The sequence below is a fragment of the Brassica napus genome, unplaced genomic scaffold (genome assembly GCF_020379485.1).
Source record: "Brassica napus cultivar Da-Ae unplaced genomic scaffold, Da-Ae ScsIHWf_2432;HRSCAF=3141, whole genome shotgun sequence".
Classification (NCBI taxonomy): Eukaryota; Viridiplantae; Streptophyta; class Magnoliopsida; order Brassicales; family Brassicaceae; genus Brassica; species Brassica napus.
This window is the reverse complement of record NW_026015771.1, coordinates 9,195-26,463: the sequence shown is the minus strand read 5'-3', so window position 1 is coordinate 26,463 and position 17,269 is coordinate 9,195. Positions and strand designations below refer to the sequence as shown.

General features: G+C 36.2%; 2 pseudogenes; one reads left to right on the top strand and one right to left on the bottom strand.

The window, feature by feature from the left end:
• The first annotated feature begins 3,122 nt into the window (after positions 1 to 3,122).
• Positions 3,123 to 8,941, top strand: LOC125601081 (annotated as a pseudogene).
• Positions 8,942 to 9,082: 141 nt separating this feature from the next.
• LOC125601080 lies at positions 9,083 to 10,615 on the bottom strand (annotated as a pseudogene).
• Between the last annotated feature and the right edge of the window lie 6,654 nt (positions 10,616 to 17,269).

Here is a 17,269-nt window from a genome sequence, read left to right as displayed (position 1 = left end):
TATCATGTCTGGAACATAATGGAACCATATGGAATGTCGACATAAGATGATTTATTTGCATACAGATAGCACTTGAATTTATGAATATAAGCGAGGATCATGAACCCACGTCAATATAAGAGTGCGCACTCGTAGAAACATATTGGATTGAATGGAAACGTGGGTTAAATAGTTTTAAAGAAGAAAGGCGTTTGGCCATATGATTAAGACGCCATATGAGTTAAAACCAGTGGATATAATGGGTCTTGTGAGGAATAGAACCGTGAGATATAAAGCTGATGTTGCACAAGGATTCTCACAAAGACCAGTAATAGATTATGAGGAGACATACTCCCGTGTGGTGGATGCAACTACTTTTAGATTTCTCATAAGTCTGGCTATATAAGAGAGAAATTAGACTTGCAGCAAGTTGATGTAGTGACTGCATATTTATATGGTCCACTGGATAATGAAAGTACTAGAGGGTATTGAGCTGAAAGTACAACAAGTTCTCGAGAACAATATTGATAATTATCAAAGTATATGATCTGAATATCTTAGGAACCTCTAGATACAATTTCTCAAACAGTTGAATATCTCAAGAAAGAGTTTGAGATGAAAGATCTTGGAAAACAAAGTTTTGTTTGGGATTACAGCTTGAGTACATTAACAATGAAATCGTTATGCATCAAATAGTATTTACAGAAAATGATACTCAAGATTTTAATATGGATCAGTCTCACCCATTATCTAGTACATGGGCGTGAGATCACGTTGTTTTGACACTGATCCATTCAGTCCAAAGGTGGACGATAAAGAAGTCCATTTAGTCCTGAGATGGACGATGCAGAAATCTTGTTTTAGACACTGATCTGATTGGTCCATAAGAAGGACGATGAAGAAGCCTTTGATTTTGGTTTATTTTACACTAACCAGCCAAAGAGGGGTTATTTTGTTTTGTTTATTTGTTTTCAGACAGGTTATGTTTTACACATGGTGGTACACATATCACACCAACATCATCCAAGATTTCGTGTGTGTGTATTTGAGGTCGATGACTCAATATGTTCGATCAGATTGTGGCAATGTCGATGGTAAAGAAGAACCAACTATCATGTTCGAGGACGAAGCATATTCTGCCCAAGATCTTCATCATTCACGGATTGCAGAAAATTGGAGAGGTCCAAGGGACCTTCAGTAATGTTCAAATCAGGGGGAGTAATGTGTGTTGTACTCTTTTTACTTTACCATGGTTTTGTCCCAATTGGGTTTTCCTGGTAAGGTTTTAATGAGGCAACATTAAAGCACATTACAAGCTCTAAATGGTTATGGCATCCAAAGGGAAGTGTTATGAACCAGATTGTGGATGGCTCATAACCAAGAGATTATGATTTGTAATCTTTCCATTTATCTATGACAGTGTAATCTCTTATATAAGGAACCTCTATGTTATGAATAAAGATAGACTTTTCCATTACTTTTATAACATTTATTTATTTGTTTTTTCTTTAAAGAAAAAAGCTAGTGGCAAATTTGTAATATTTAAGATGAATCAAAGATTATTTGGAAACATCAAAACAATTATCAATTGTTACAGATGTTTCCTAATGAATATTGAATACTTTGGTCTGACTTAATTAAGAAAAATCATATTTCCAAATTTAAAAGCTATTATTCCCTGTTTTTCAAGTAGCTAATTTAGCATAGTTTTTTTGTGTAACTAGTTTTATGACAAAGATCTGATCTACATCACTATTACGTTTATATACTGAGAACTTTTGTATTTTTCCTGAACGCATGTTAAATGACACAATACACCAAAACAGATTGAATGGCCAGTGATATGCTCGGTTTTTCGTTGCTAATGGCAGCGAGTAGGATATTTTTTGAATGACTAATAATATCCACTGAAGCTGCAGAAGGTGGTAGCTTTATCATCCAATGGAGATCTTAGTTGTATATCTCAATGCAAAAGCAATTCGAGAAGCAGTGTGGTTGAAGGGTTTAGCAGAAGAACTGGATTTCGGTCAAGAAACAGAAGAGATCTTCTGTGATTCTCAGAGCGTCATTGCTCTCTCTAAAAATGACGTATTCCATGAGAGAACAAAACTTGTCGCACAGAAGTATCATTTTGTAAGAGATATCTGATCAGCAAAAGGTTAGTTCGTGTGTTGAAGATTGCGACAGCTTACAATCCAGCTGATATCTTTACTAAAGTCTTGCTAGTGTATAAGGTAAAAGAAGCATTGAAGATGCTTCGTGTTGGTAAAGAGTAAGAAGTCTAATACTTCCGTGGAGGATGTAGAATCCATTAAAAGATTCGGGTGCTTGGTTTAAAGCGCAAGTAGGTAATATTGGTTGATCTATGCCTAAGGTGGAGATTTAAAGATTAAAGTTTTAGTCATCAAATCAAGTGTTGAGAAGAGTCCAAGCATGAAGACTTTAAGCAAAGGAATTAGCTAAGTATGGTAGACACTCATTTTGAGTCCAAAGCTTTATAACACTAGGATTAATCTTTAGATATGTGGCTTGATCTCGGGGCTAGGCGTGAAGTATCACGTGTGTAAATGGCTGAGTATAAAGTCATCAGCTTTACTCTCTCGAGCTGATTTAGGTCTTATTCTAGTATCATATGAGAGAGAGAGAGATCATCATGGAGTCAAAGTTGTAATCGGAGCTCGATTGTGAGCAGTTAGTGTTGCTTGTTCGATCCCAACTCCAGTGAGCTATGGCGGCTTCTCCTGGTTGGGAAGTGCAGTGAACACTGAGCCAGCATATCGTGGTGGTCTTGTTCGTTGGTTCATTCAAGAAAGGTTCAATCGATCGTGATCAGAGTTGAAGTTCATCAAGGTTCTTCAGTTCCGATTCTCACATACTACTTGTGGTATAGCCAACCACCAAAGATCAACACCTCTAGAAGTAAAGGCGGATGAATTAAAGAGCCGTTAATATAGAGGAAGTACACAAGTACGATACCTATGTGTGTAAAGCCAACCACAAAGATCAACGCATGTTGGTCTCTTTAATTACTATTTATTTTATACTATAAAGCTTACATACGTTCCCCATATCTCACACAGACAGTAAGATATCTAAAGCCATCATATTCATAAACTCTTTTGTTTGAGTTTGAACTTTCATCAATGGTGAATCAAGCAGCTGTTGCAGCATTCTACCTTTTGGTTTTGGCTATCTTGTCCAACTTTCAGCTCTCAGCTTCTTCGCTTGTTTGTGGCAAGGTCTCTTGCCTTGACTGCCTCCGTGATTTCGACTTCTCAGGTCTACTCTTTTCACTAGCTGAGCTCTTAAAAATTAGTGCATCTCATCCAAATTTTAAACTTATTGTTATATGTGTACCTTTAACTTACATAAAAATTGTTAGAATAAGGGATAATTCATATTCTTGCCATCTTTTGATTATCTTACTCAGATAGCGTTATCCATACACGGCGCAGCGTATCAACGGTAACTCAGCTCAAATCTAGGGATTTAGGTTAAACCTCTAGAGACCTGATTTCTTGAATCGATGAATTGAATCAAATCAACGCAAGGCTCTCGTATTGATGAATTTAATCGAATCAATGCAAGGCTTAAGAGAAACTCTTGTATTAATAACTTCAAAAAATTGGTTTGAAAGAACTACATGTCGATGCCTTATATAGGACTTAGAGTCGATTGTAAACAACTTTCCCTTTTAGAAATAGGAAACTAAGAAAAGGAAAACCTAAAACACAATAGTAAAAGGAAAATTCGAACACGGTTGCTTGGTGGGAAGGTATCATGATGCTGCATCAATACATCTTCTATATTATATATAGATGTGCCTAGAAATTTGTAGCGTAATGAGCTGTTTTGTATTGTAAACAATCTCTTTTTTTCAGGCATTAAGATTCTCTTGAAGTGTGATGGAACCTGTGACCACCATGGCGGCCTCAAACGGATCGTTCCGGTCAGTGCTTCCGACCGCCAATGAAAAAGTCTCTATTGTTAGAATGAGAGAATTATTGAGAGTTTATTTATGGAGAATGAAGAACATGAAGAACATAGAGAGAGAGAAAGTAGATTTCAAGATGTAAGAGAGAGAATGAGAGAATAGTTTCCTTAATTTAATTGTGGATCTGGGTACAAGTATTTAAACACAAGTGACCTCAGTACACAATATAATAAAATATCTTATTCTCTCTTCTTCTTCTCTTCAATAAAATCGAGCTTATAAAAACCCTTATAAAGCCTTATAAAACCTTATAAAGCCTTATAAAGCTTTATAAAACCTTATAAGTCTGGCAGCTTAATTCTCAAGTCTGGCAGCTTAATTATCAAGTCTGGCAGCTTACTTCTGCTTCATGTCAACACTTCCCCTCAAGCTTGACCATATGGAACAAGTCAAGCTTGGAAGCAATGAAGTATTCCCTCATTAAAACCTCAACTAGGTAAAACCCTTGGGAGAAAACCCAAGTCAAGGAAAAAGAGTAGAACACTTCATGAAGGAGATATCAGTGACATGAGAGGTCTATGAGTCCCAATTTTGGATGGATAAACTCACAGACTTTAGTGCTTGCTGCCTTGGTGAAGATATCAGCTAACTGATCTTCACTTTTAGTATAGCCGGGTAAAATGATCTTCTGCTCCACAGCTTGTCCCACCTTGTGACAGTCAACTTCAATGTGCTTTGTCCTCTCATGAAACACTGAGTTTGATGCTATATGTATGGCCTCCTGATTGTCACAGTGCATTGTGATTGGTGTTGTTGTCTCTCTATGCCCAAATCCTTTAGTAAGTTTCTGATCCAAATGAGCTCACTAGTAAGCTTCCTCATTGCTCTATACTCTGCTTCAGCACTTGAACAAGACACCACCTTCTGCTTCTTGCTCTTCCATGTGACCAGGTTTCCTCCAATGAAGGTGCAATAGCCTGTAGTTGATCTCCTATCAACTCTGTCTCCAGCCCAATCAGCATCACAATACCCAACAACTTCAGTACTCTTGTTACATGCCATTCATACTCCTTGGCCAGGCGCCTCTCTTAGGTACCTTAAGATCATCTCCACCATATTCCAATGATGCACCTTAGGAGCTCCCATGTGTTGACTCACTTGATTCACAGCAAAACACACATCAGGTCTGGTGATGGTTAGATAGATGAGCTTGCCCACCATTCTTCTATACTTCTTGATATCTCCAAATGGTGTAGACCCATACTCCCCCTCTCTCAGCACCTTGTACCCTTCTTCTAATGGAGTCTTGGCCTTTTTACTCCCAAGGTTTCCTGCCTCCTTTAAAATATCAAGTGTGTACTTCCTTTGAGATAAGAATAGCTCCTCTTTAGAGCGGAAGATCTCAATCCCAAAAATACTTCAACTCTCCCAAATCCTTGATATCAAAGGCACTTTTAAGAAATGTTTTAGTTGAGAGAATACCTTCCTTGTTGCTACCAGTGATGATAATGTCATCCACATAGACTAAGATGACCACAATACCTTGCTTACTAGTTAATGTGAAGAGGGTTGATCAGCTTCTGACTTTACAAAGCCTCTTTCATTGAGGGTGGTGTTCAACTTATGGTACCAAGCCCTTGGAGATTGCTTCAAGCCATAAATTTCCTTCTTTAATCTGAGAACATTTCCTGGCTTCACCATGTTCTCAAGACCAAGAGGTGGTCTCATGTAGACTTCATCCTCCAATTCTCCTTGAAGAAAGGCATTCTTCACATCCATCTGCCATAAATCCCACTCAAGATTGACAGCAAGAGATAAGAGAATCCTTATAGTGTGAAGCTTGGCCACTGGTGCAAAAGTGTCTAGATAATCTTCACCATACACTTGAGTATATCCCCTTGCAACCAGTCTTGTCTTCTTTCTTTCTGGTTTTCCATTGGCTCCATACTTGATAGTGTAGAGAAGTCGGCTTGTCACTGCTTTCTTTCCTTTTGGAAGTTCAGTCTCAAACCATGTATCATTCTTGATCATGGCTTCCATCTCATCTCCAACAGATTCTCTCCACTCCTTGTGTTGCATAGCTTCTTCATATGTTCTTGGAATGTATTCCTGATCCAATTCACTGATGAAGACTTGATGATCTTCTGGATATTGAGCAAGGGAGCATACTGCACTTATTGGGTGAGCTACAGCTTCAGCATTGAAATAAACTTTTGTGTTGATCCACTGTGAGGGTTTCCTGATCCTTGTACTCCTTCTCAAAAGTTGTATCTGCTCAGGTTCTGTTTCATTTCCTTCACTTGGCGCCTCTACTTGAGTCTCAACATCTGATTCTGATGGCATCTCATCTTGATCATGAGCTACAGAGCTCTCTTCAGGTTGAGCTTGTGTAGACTGCTCAACATTTCTACTGCCCCCCCTCATGATTAGGATGAGTGCTCTCAACACTATCAGCTGCAGTAGATGATAAATTTTCAGGGACAGGTTCCACACTTGGTAAAGAGGGCATACTGATTCTCAGGCTCTCCATTACTCCCCTAAGGTTATTTGCTCTATCTGAGGCTGATTGAGAAAGATCTTTGAGCTCATCCCAACTCTTTCCATCATAATAGCCTCTAGATTCTGCAAACTTCACATCCCTCGAGACAAGAACCCTTCTTGACTCTGGATCATAGCACTTATACCCCTTCTGAGTTGGAGAGTAACCAATGAACATAGCTTTTGAGCTTTTAGCATCAAGCTTGTTCCTCAGCTCCCCAGGTATCATCACAAAACAGAGGCATCCAAACACACGCAAATGGTCCAAAGATGGTTTGGTCTTATTTAGAACCTCAAAAGGAGACATGTCGTTGAGGACTTTAGTTGGAGTTCTATTGATCAGATAAGTAGCAGACATCACAGCATCACTCCAGAATCTTTTTGGAACATTGGTGTGGAACATCATTGATCTTGCTACCTCCATCAAATGTCTGTTCTTTCTCTCAGCAACTCCATTCTGTTGAGGAGTGTAAGGACAGCTTGTCTGGTGAGTAATCCCATGTTGAGCAAGATATTGCTTAAATGCATGACTTGTATACTCTCCACCATTATCTGACCTTAGAATTTTCATCTTGGCATTGAAATGGTTGCAGATATGGGTCTGGAAATTCTTGAAAGCATCCAACACCCTGTCCTTAGACGGAATCAGTGTCACCCAAGTGTATTTGGATTTCTCATCAATGAAGGTGACAAAGTATTTGTGGTTCTCTGGACACACATGGAGCAGTCCATACATCAGAGTGAACTAGGTCAAAACATCTTTCATAGATGGTGCTAGACTGTGAGAAGACTGTTCTACAATGCTTCCCCAATATGCAAGCTTCACAATCATCATTCTTGAAGACCACACCTGGAAGCATCAAGTTTAGGGCTCTTGTATGAGGATGTCCCAACCTAGCATGACATAGTGTGCTATCAACCCCGCTGGATGTACTAGCCAAACACTGAGAAGTGGATGGTCTAGACATCTCTGTCTTCTGAAGATGATATAGTTCATTGTGAACGTGCCCCTTTCCAATCACTTGGCTTGTCTTTAAGTCTTGAAATTCAACCTCATCTGGTCTGAAGACAACCTGACAACTCAGATCAACAGTAGCCTTTCTCACAGATAGCAAGTTTGATGTAAACTGAGGCATATACAAGGCAGTAGATTCCCTATCAAACAACCTCAGGTTCCCTATCCCTTCTATCTTAATCTTATCACCATTTGCTATTTGAACATTCCCTGAGGCAGGCTGGACATCACTCATCAAGTTTCTATCACTAATCATGTGATGGCTTGCTCCTGAATCTATAATGATAGGTTTAGGGTCAAGAGAGTGTGTACCAGCCTTCTTGATGAGATAAAGGCTTGGATAAGGGAATGTAGGTCACTCATGGTTGTTGGACCATCAGTGTTGGCTGCACTATCAGTACTTCTCCATGTTCCTTCTTCTTTTTGAACCACCAATGACAGATGAATACATGGTTCGACCTTGAATCGATGGATGCTCAAACTCTTTGATTACATTCCTGGCTTGATTCAAGTCACTTCTTCTTGGCATATTGTGGTTCTTATGTTGTTCCTTAGCCTTCTTGTACTCTGGAAACAACACCATGTTGGAGTTCTCCCTCATGGAGAGATATGGACCAGTGGACAATAGATTGTTCCTACTGATTTTGAGATAAACTGGACTTTGAAGAAGCTTTTCCTGATATGGTTGAAGCTTTCTTGAGTTCCAGAGAATAGGGTACTCCTCTATCTTGAGTTCTGGTGAGGTTCTTCCCTTTTGAAAGACCTTTGGACCAGTGGATAAAAGGATGTATCCAACAGATTTTGAAGATAATCTGAGAAAGAAAGAAAGAAATTTGCGGAAGCTTTTGTGAGTTTCAGGAGCTTAATGCCTGATACCATGTTAGAATGAGAGAATGATTGAGAGTTTATTTATGGAGAATGAAGAACATGAAGAACATAGAGAGAGAGAAAGTAGATCTCAAGATGTAAGAGAGAGAATGAGAGAATAGTTTCCTTAATTTAATTGTGGATCTGGGTACAAGTATTTAAAGACAAGTGACCTCAGTACACAATATAATAAAATATCTTATTATCTCTCTTGTTCTCTTCAATAAAATCGAGCTTATAAAACCCTTATAAAGCCTTATAAAACTTTATAAAAAATAAAAGCTTTATAAAACCTTATAAGTCTGGCAGCTTAATTCTCAAGTCTGACAACTTACTTGGTTCATGTCAACATCTATGAAATGTATTGCAAGCTATTGGGAGGTCCTACACAACTTTTTCTCTGAAGTGATCAAGTCCAAACACGAGTCCGAAGTCTTAACTACATCAAACCCTTTCTTCTCTCTTCTCTCTCTCATGCCCAAAACCAACCGGTGATCACATCGGAAATATAATCGGAGATTCGAAGACTATAGATTTTCCGGGACTGGAGGTTTTGGTTTCCACCTGCTAGCTTCTTCCCTTTCTTAACAATCATTGGCATCCCATGATTTACTTGAATGTTGCTTTGATAAGACATGCACCCTTATTTATTCATATCTAAAATCAAAGAGAGCCAAGACCAAAAAATACTGTACTAGCAAATTATGAAGTTTGTTTCGCTTAGTGAAATCTAATGTTTTGTATATATATGATAATAAAACACTGTTTATTGATTTCTTGTGATTGTATTCCATTATTTTGTAATAAGATTGGGTTAAACTAACATAAATAGAGAGAATTCACCAAGAGTAATCGGAATATTATAAATAACTCCGTCTTTAAACAAAATCTTAATCATGACAGAAATGAAAATGAAATCTCCTCTCGGCCAGATGACACCTTGAGAGAAACTTTGAGATAAAATAATCTTAGAAAAACGGGTGGGTGGACTCATTGTGCTCTTCAAGTACAAGCACCTAACCTGCAGATAAATTTTAAGCAACACCTCAGAGTTAGAGACCTGATAAATGTATGAAGATGATCTAAAAAGAAGATCAAAAAGAAAGAATTTTTACTAACGTTTTGCCAGTTTTTCTTCAAGAGGGAAACAAGGAAGTTGACGCTCATCTGAACATTCTGGAAGATCTGCTTCTCTTCCATGCCGAGATTCCCAACGGCGACACCCATGCAAAGAACCTTCTTGAGCTGGAACTTCACTGTTGCCTTTGTCTCATTCACTTTGGACTCCAAAGACTCTTGGTGGCTAACAAGAGTTGGGAACTTTCCTGTTTGTTTGTTGTTCAAAGCGTCAAGCGATTATTAAATCATATGGAGATGATAATCAAACTCAAGGAAATTAGAGTTGGTGTGCTAAAACATGCCTGCCTTGTTGAGACCAGGACCAAGAAGACGGGGAATCTGCTTGATGACAGATTCAGAAGCAAGGAAAGCATGGAACTTCTTAGCTAGCTTCTTGACAAGCTTCTTGTTCTTGTTCAGCTTCTTAAGAGCTTCCACATCCATAGACTCTAACCCAATCTTCTCAGCCTAAGTAAAAAAAACAAAAGCTTCTTAAGAACATGTCTTCCGATCGTAAAAGGGAGAGGGAAGCTTTACCTCTTCAACGTGCTGGGCGTCACACGAGCATGCAAATCTTCATCTTGGGCCTAGGAATGTGAGGCAACTTAACGGAACCGCTAAACCTCTTGTCCTTTTGAGGGTCATAGTTCTTGAGACCAATCTGGAGCTCGATAGTCTCGGTGAACTTGCGAGGCTTCGTCTCCTTGCAGTGAGTGATAATGGTTGATATCGCCTCTTTCACGGCTTCACTCTGGAGCTTACTGCAACCATTCAAAATCCAAACTTTCAATACCCAGAATCACAGACAACCTCATCAAAATGATGACTTAACACACACCACAACACCTAAAAGAGAATAAAGGTCAATACTTTATTGTATTAAAGAATCATTTTCAGCTACGATTATACCAATTAGGTTCACAAGTATCCAACAATCATTAGATTACAGAGACAAGACAGCTGAATCATTAACAATGTAGATACATAATCATATGGAGTAGTTGAGCATACGAACCTCATTTTGGCACTTCCTCAGCTACTATTCTCTCCTGAAAACAAGGTTTTATCAACGAACGTTTAGAATCGATGAAGAGTAGCCGTGAAGAGGTGAAGAAAGAGAATTAAGAAGAAGTATACCTTTTGGATAGAACGGAGACAGAGAAAGAACGGCCAGACAAGTGTTTGCGTAACTTTATATGAGCAAGATAAGTGGGGATGAAACCCTAGCCCATTATCATATCAAGGCCCATTACTAATTTAGTCCACTGAATTCAGAAAACCTTGGCTATTGCATAGTATACATCTGTACTATTTAAACCGAACCGATTATCCCACGATTTGGGTATAAGGTATGATCGGTCACACGATTAAACATGTACAGTAAGAATTTTATAAATTAATAATATTGAGACTATGAAATTTTATTAATTTATAATTAAAAAAATTCGATTTTTTTATTTTTAGAATATTATCTTATAAAATAAAAAATAATTGATTTTATCGTGTATATATATTTTTATAAATCAAGTTTTACGCTATATGAAGTATGTTTCATTGAATTTAAATGTAGTTTAATATAATTTTACTAAATATTATCAAAAATATATCGAAGTGTTAAGAAAAATATAGATGAACTTCATTGTGAACATAAACCAATAATACAATGTTTTGTTTGCACTTATATAAACCTTTATATATAAATATATAAATTTATGATTTTAGTGGGACTACATATTTACATAGGATTTTCTAGAAAATTAGTATCTTATATTTTATTGATTAGTGTCATATTTTGAACCGGTCCAAATCGGTTATTAGAGAAAAAACCATGAAAAGTGTTGATTATCTTGATCAAGTTACAACAGCTTCGTATAGCAATTAGTAAACCGGAAATAATTAAACTAACATTGAACCAATACTCTAATTACCTGATGCAACTGGGAAGGTGATATGATCATGGAAAGCAGTAAAGATATACATTCATTTTTGACTCATATCTTCCAAACCACGAGGCTTCTACGCATGAAATCACTTGCAGAATGTGCTCAACTCAATTACGGAGCTCCTCGAAGAAGAATCAGATCAAAGAGAGTTCAGATGAAGAAGTTATGCAATTTACAAAACACGTGATCTTCAGTTTACGCGAATTTGGACCTATGTGCATTTAATGAACAATTCCGACCATCCCAGATTGAATTAAGCCACAAGCCCAGTTGTTCTAAAATCTTGGTCCATCAGAAAAACCCAGCAAAGTGGATTCAGTCCAAAAATATCAAAGGAAGATGAATTTTTGTCCAGATTCAAAATAACATTTATTTAAGTGTGTTTTTCTCTCTCTTGCATGCAGAATAGAGTTTGAATTTCAATTCTCAAGTTGTGCTGCATGTTAGGATACTTTTATTGACGAAAATTATTTGTAATCTATCTATATATATAAAGGTTTTCTTCCCTCCTGTTGCGCCACATAGGCATTCATGTCACAAAGTCGTGCTCTGTGAAGCCGACACGTGTCCCCTCACCACGATCCACAGCGTTTAATTTAAGTATAGACAAAAACAATGTGGGCTTTCTGTTAGTCTTTAGAATTAGAGGCCCAAACCGAGCAGCCCTTTATTTTTCATCTCCTCCATCCCGCATCTAGGGTTCGTGTTCTTCGATTAGTGATATCTAGAAAAACTTCACTATACTGGTCGCCTCATTTATTCGCGTTCATCAACCGGAAGTAGATAATTTCTGCAGTTACGAAATCATTCGGAAATCCAATCGTCGACTTAAACACAAGCATTAACACTCATCCCACGATTTATCATTGAAGACATTCCACCATTAGTCATTTACTCTCTTGCTCATGATATCCTATCATAAAAGGTATGTTCTACACTCCTAGATTCATCACTCCAATCTTTTCGATCATAAAATTTCCAGAAATTAATTCTACCTCCTAACGACACGTTACTTCTTTTTAGCCGGAGACGTCGGAGGAAAAGACTGTCGGAAGAATCTTCTCGAAGTAGAAGTTCTCACTGGAGAGGGAGAAACACCGGAAGGAAGAAGACTCGATTAGCCATATCTCTATTGCTTACCAGGTTAGGACCCATTTCTGGGCTGCTTCGTTTCCATTTCTCAAGGAGTGATCAGTCGATGTCTTCTCGAGAAAATCTTTATGTTCCTTAACCGGGTCTAACCCATACCCGTAAGTTGTCGAATTGGGTTTGGAGTTAGTTTGGTTAACCCGTATCCAGTAAGATGATACTGAAGTTAACTGGCTATGGAAGAGATGCAGAAAGCTTAAGGATTTGTTTCTGAATCATGTGAAACCATCCGAGAAACAGAATTCTTCTGTGTGTGCGAGTAGATCCACACAAGGTCGAAGCTTTCTCCTCTTGGCCCACGCCTAAGACAATTACCACCGACATACAGAGCTTTCATGGATTGGCATCATTCTACAAACCGTTTTGTGCACAACTTTAGTGCCATTATGGCGCCTATCACTCATGAACGGTGCTTCTTTTACTTGGCAGTGGAGGCAGAAAAATAATTTGCACTCATCAAAGAGAAGCTAACATCGGCCCCCATTCTGGTGTTACTCTCGATTTTGATTCACCTTTCGAGCTACATTGTGATGCCTCGAATTTGGGTGTGGGTGAGGTGTTAAGCCAACATGGGAAGCCAGTCGCATTCTATTGTGAAAATTGGCGGGGGTTCGTAGTAGCTACAACAACACCTATGATATTGAATTTTATGCAATAGTGCAAGCCATCAAGCATTGGCGTCACTACCTTGCTCATAAGGAATTCATCTTGTTTACCGATCATGTAGCATTGAAGTATTTGGGAACTTAAGATAAGATCTCTTCACGCCATCCTTCGTGGACGGCCTATTTACAGCAGTTCACTTTCGTCATCAAGCATCAGTCCGACAAGCTTAATAAAGTTGCAGACAGACTAAGCAGACGGAACACCTTGGTTGCAACTCTACGTGTCTCGGTTCTTGGGTTTGAAATTTTTGCGGACTTACACCCTACAGATCCATACTTATGCGAATTGGTTAGACCTGACGCAGGGTGTCCGCTCCGATTTGTCTTTGGTGGAGGGTTTCATCTTTCGAGATAGTCGGATATGCATCCCCGAAAGCAGCCTGTGGTTGCAAATCATTCAGGAGTTGCATTGGGAGGGCCATATCGAACGGGATCGGACCCCGAAACTTTTGTCGAACTCCTACTTTTGGCAGACGCTACGTCGTGATGTGGAACGGTTCGTGTCCCGTTGTAAGACTTATCAACGTAGTAAAGGTCATGTGTCCAACGCTGGGCTTTATCTCCCGTTACCTATTCCAACTCAGTCGTGGAGTAATATCAGCATGGACTTTGTTCTAGGAATTCCACGGACTCAACGTGGTAGCGATTCAATCTTTGTGGTAGTTGATCATTTCTCCAAGATGTTTCACTTTGTTCCCTGCAAGAAGACTACGGACGCTGTGCAAGTTGCTCAACTTTTCTTTCGGGAAATATATAAACTACACGGCCTGCCAGTGTCGATAGTCTCCGATCGCGACTCTTGCTTCATTAGTCATTTTTGGTGATCGTTGTGGAAGCTTTTTAAAACCAGCCTTAACATGAGTTTCGCTTATCATCCCCAAACAGGTGGTCAATAGGTCTTTGGGAAACATGTTAGTGGGACTCTATTTTGTGTCAAGCGGAGTTTTCCCATCGGCCTCGGTTTCAGCCCTATCAAGGTTGTGTAAGGAGTCGTTCCCTGGGGTCCGTTGGCGTTAACGAATATTCCTTTGACGGGTGAGTTTCATGGTCGGGTGTTGGATCTCGTCAGTGAACTGGAGCGCGTCCATGCTCTAGCTCATGACAATTTGCAGGTTTCTTCATCCCGGTACAAATTGGCCGACAAACACAGGCGTGAAGTGCTTTTCCAGGTAGGCGATTTTGTTTAGGTCGTTCTTACCAAAGAACGTTTTCAAACAGGCAATACAATAAGTTAAAGCCACAAAAGATTGGCCATGTCAAAGTGTTAGAGAATATCAGCCCAAATTCTTATCGCCTTCGGCTGCCTTCTCACATACAATACAGCAGACGTCTTCAACGTGATCAAATACCTTTTTTGGTATGAACCTGATGACGACTTACTTTCTTGATTCGTTGCTGAATCTTTCGTCCGTGGGACCTGATGTAGCATACATCGTTATTCTATTGCGCTTTGGTTTTCTAGTTTTCTTTTATATTGTTTTAGATAAACATTAGTATTTCGATTTCTTAAAAGGATTAAGACTTATGGATAAAAGATTAGCTTATAATCCTTAAAAATTTAGGACTTTTATAGTTTTATATATAGTGAGACTCTTGATTTGCGAGAGACACTTTTGATTTGATAATTATAAAAACTTAGAGTTTTGTGTTAAAAATTCTTGATTCCTGGACTTTCCATAAGAATTCAACGGATCAAAAAAAAATTTAGATAATGTGTAGTTTGAGAATTCAACGTTACCTCTGCACTATCGTTACTTCCACTCCGTAATGGAAATAATTCATATATATTGAACAATGACTATTGATAATTTTCATGTAGAATCTATACTTTTGTTAGCAATGCAACGTTCTTTATTTTCTTGACATGATCAGAGCCGTGCGAGCAATAATAGCATACATAAGCGATCAAAAAAAATGCCTTCATTTATAAAAAGTTGTGTTGAAAAACAGTCACTTAAAATCATTAATTAAAGTGATTTGTAAGAAAAAATGAAATGAGACTACTTTGTTGATATGAAATCTTGAGTTTGAGAACATTTTGCTGAGAAGACGACGATCAGTTGGTAAAGGCCTTTATCAGAAAAAGAAGTAAATAAAAAAAAAGACGGCGGTGAAGTTTTTTTGTTACCCTAATTTTTGCAAAATTAACAAAACTATTTTTTATTTTTTTAGTAAATTTTAATTTTAATAGTGAACTAATATGGATTAATAAATGTCTTTTTTATTGTGACCCATATCTTGCTTACTAATATTATTTTAAAGTTTTAAAATTAAGCCCATATAACTATATATTATTATTAATTTTAACACTGATATTTCATTGGATAGTTCAAAAGATCTCAAATATCACAACTTACGGTTAACTAGGTGATTTTTACGTGCTCATGCACGGGTATAAATATTCTAAAGTAGAAATACTATAATATTGATTGTTATTTACTTTTAATTGTAAATTAATTTAGAATTTGTATGCATCATTTATATTAATAATATTATATTACTTTAATTATACATATGATTTTATATATGTTATATCTAATTGATTTTATTGTTTTTATAGTCGATTTAGTTATCATTTCGGTAAATTGGATTACATCTCTAAATTCAACTGTAACATTTTTCTAAATATATTAAAATTTTGATTAATTTCTTGTTTTCATTTATGTGGTTGTTGTCTTAGATATGTAAATATATTTTATAAAGATTATGTATAACTTAAGATATATTGTGCTTAGAATGAAATTAAAAAATAAATTAAAGTGTATGATTCCAATGTACCTAATATAATGATATATTCTGAGTCTCATGCATATATATAAATTTTACAAAAGAACTACATTGTAACAGTTGGTTAATATTTATTTTCATTTTTAATATGTTTTAGGTTTTCCTATGATTTATATTTTTAAATAAAATTATACTTTTATAAAATTATATTTATCTACCTCTACGTAGTTAAATCTATGATTTTAGATATAAGTTGGATCTCGAGTCACTCATGTTGTGAGTATATTGAGTTACATATATTATTTCAAATTCAAAATGAAGTATAATTATTTTTTATTATAATTAAGTCAAATCAGATCAATTTATTTATCATTTACATGTGCATGTATTTTCATAATATTTTTCAAATTATATGTTGATGTTTTTTAAAAATATTAAAAAATAAAGCGATGATCAATAGAAAGTAACATGCATAAATAGCCGGTACATTTTTGGAAGCTCATGAACACATATCAATATTTACAATAATTAAAATATTTTATAAATTCTAAATAACTTTATGCCTTTGATTTATTGAATGAAAACTGAAATTTATTCAAAATAATTTTAAAAATGAGAATTCGGATTTTTCTTTGGTATTTTGATTATAGTGATATTAAGTTCCACAAACATAAAAACATAAAATTAAAAGCAAAGCAATTAATATTAAAAAAACAAATAACTTTAATAATGATAAAATATAATATATCTACCTCATTAAACTATTTTCTAAATATTTGATCAACGATGTTTATTTTTTAAATTTATTTTTATTTTTTTAATATCTCTTAAAATATGCAGTAAACAAGTTATGATTGTATTTGAAAATAATATTATATAAATAAAATATAATTTATCGATATTGTTTTGCTATAATTGAAAGATATTCTAGTCAATAAATATATGAAAAATAATAAAAAATTTCAATAATACTAATTATAAACTAAATTTTAGTCAACTAAACATATGTCAGTTTATGTTACTTATTATTTTATGTAATCATCTAAGAAAATAGATAGATATATAAAAATATTTCTATTACGTTGAATTTTTTTGTATTGTTTAAAATTATGTTTAAAAAAAAATTATTTTTCTAATATCAAGATCATCTAAGAAAATATAGATATAAAGAAAGTATTTTATTACTTTAAATATATTTTATGTTATTTAAAAATATCTTTTATGTTATTTAAAAATATTTTTTAAATGTAATATTACTATTTTGTGAACTTTCTTTTTTTATGAAATCATATTATATATACATATATATTGTTTTCATTCGTTTTTCTTACTT